We start from the raw sequence: 2500 nt of genomic DNA, 5'->3' as shown, positions 1-2500 counted from the left end.
TGTATAAAACAGAAATCCCACATTCACAAAGCACAAGCTCCTCCTGTGTTAGATGGCTGCCCACCCCGTTCCTCCTGTGTTAGATGCCTGACCTGCCTTCTATGTCCTTTGCCCCGTTTCCCTCTTTCCTCTAAAAGACAAAGTATGCAATTATATACGGCGTTTGGTCTCGTTCCCGGCCACCGTTAAATGCCACCAGGAGGGAGGAGACCGACGCCGGGCAGCTGAGACGCGAGGGACTCCATCTGGCTGAAGCGTTTCCGTTCTTCTCGTGTTTTTTTTTTTTTTTTTTTTTTTTTAAGTTTTTTTATGAGAGAGAGAGAGAGAGAGAGAGAGAGAGAGAGAGAGAGAGAGAGAGAGAGAGAGAGAGAGAGAGAGAGAGAGAGAGAGAGAGAGAGAGAGAGATGGAGAAATAGGTCGATAGATAGAAAGAGAGAGAGAGAGCTGGTCTTGGGTTGTAGGAGAGCTAAAATTGAAATTAGAATAGAGCAGATGAGGAAGAAGGAAGGAGGAAGAGAATGATGATGGGGAAGGGAGAGTAGGTGGAAGAAAAAAGGGAAAGAACATTTAAAAGAAGTAGAAGGGAATGAAGGTGAGCCTAGTATACGAATATAATAGGAGCAAGAAAGAAGGATCAGGGAGGAAGAGGAAGGGAAAGGGGAAAGGGAGTGGGAAGTTCTTTTGTTTCAGTCATTAGTGTTTATGTTCCGCGGGGCCTTCCGAAGCTGCGATATTCACACACATAAACATGGAAGCAAACACACACACATACACACATATATATACACACACTTATATACTTACAAACACACACACGTGTGTGTGTGAGTGTGTGCGTGTGTGTGTGTATGCGTGTGTATGTGTGTGCATATGCGTGTGTATGTGTTTCTGTGTGTGTGTGAGTATTATTTAGCTATCTATTTATTTAGCAATATATACATGCATATGCGGGTGTTGTGTGTCAGTGTCAAAGTCAAGGAAAGATAGAGTGCGCCTTCAAAGCCTCCGCGCGCACCAAAATATACACGAACCATTAAAGACAATTAAAGCGTTAATTAGAGACTGACAATCTGGGCAGCGCGGGCCCGCTTTCCCGCCTTCATTTGTTTCGGGTAAATTTGTGAGGTCAGAACTTTTCAACGCATTTTCCTGTTATTTCCTCTCGCGTAGTATGCCCTTACAAAAATATGATGATGATCAGCATGTTTAGTTTTAAATAATTCAGAATCAAATTCATGTAATTTATTAGCCAAAATATGTGCAGGTATAAATTCAGTGAAAAACACATTAAGATACAGTGGCTGGGCATCTAGAGAACAGGCTGTTCTTAGATGCCCTGTGAAAGATGTCTATACACATGCTTATGGCAATTGTTTACAAAACTGTTGATCAGTTATGGCAATTCAACTTCAAAACAAAAGAACATACAAATAAATAGTGCGGATAGGTATTTTAGAAAACATATGATGGATACTCTTACTGAGATGACATGATATACTTTCTTTCAACAATTAAAGGACTGTGGAATTGAACAGTTTCGTATATGTCTCTTATATTGAAAGTCTGTTCCTGATTTTTTAGTTTCAATAGAGAATGCAAGACTGTGATTGCGAAGATTGCATTAAGGATATTATAGTTCCTGAAAGCATACCTCTGATTTACCCTGTGTATATAGAAGTTAGTAGTGAGGGTGGAAATCGATTTAAACATAAAAAAATGAACTGAATTATTGCTCGATTTTATCATCATCATTATCATTATCATCAATATTATCATTATTATTATTATTATTATTATTATTATTATTATTATTATTATTATTATTATTATTATTATTATCAATATTATTATTATTATTATCATCATCATTATTACTATTATCATCCTCATCATATTTTTGTATTATTGTTATTATTAATGCTATTATTATAATCATTATTATCATTATTATTCCTATTTCTTTTTAATCGTCGTTATCATTATGCTGTTATTATAACTATTACTTTATCATTATAAAGATAATAACAATAATAATAATAATGATAATGATAATAACAATAATAATAATGATAATAATAGAAATAACAATAATAATAATAGTAACAATATAATGTTGATAATAATATTAATGATAATGATAATAAATAATAATGATAATAATGATAATAATAATAATAATGATAAATGATAATAATGATAATAATAATAATAATTATCATAATAATAATAATTATTGTAATAATAATAATTATTGTAATAATAATAATAATAATAATAATAATAATAATAATAATGATAATAATAATAATAATAATAATAATAATAATAATAATAATAATAATAATAATAATAATGATAATAAAAATAATGATAATAATAATAATAATAATAATAATAATAATAATAATAATAATAATAATAATGATAATAAAAATAATGATAATAATAATAATGATAATAATTATGCTGCTGATAATAAAAGTAACAATGAAAATGATAA

The sequence above is a fragment of the Penaeus chinensis genome, chromosome 19 (genome assembly GCF_019202785.1).
Source record: "Penaeus chinensis breed Huanghai No. 1 chromosome 19, ASM1920278v2, whole genome shotgun sequence".
Classification (NCBI taxonomy): Eukaryota; Metazoa; Arthropoda; class Malacostraca; order Decapoda; family Penaeidae; genus Penaeus; species Penaeus chinensis.
This window is presented reverse-complemented; position numbering follows the sequence as displayed.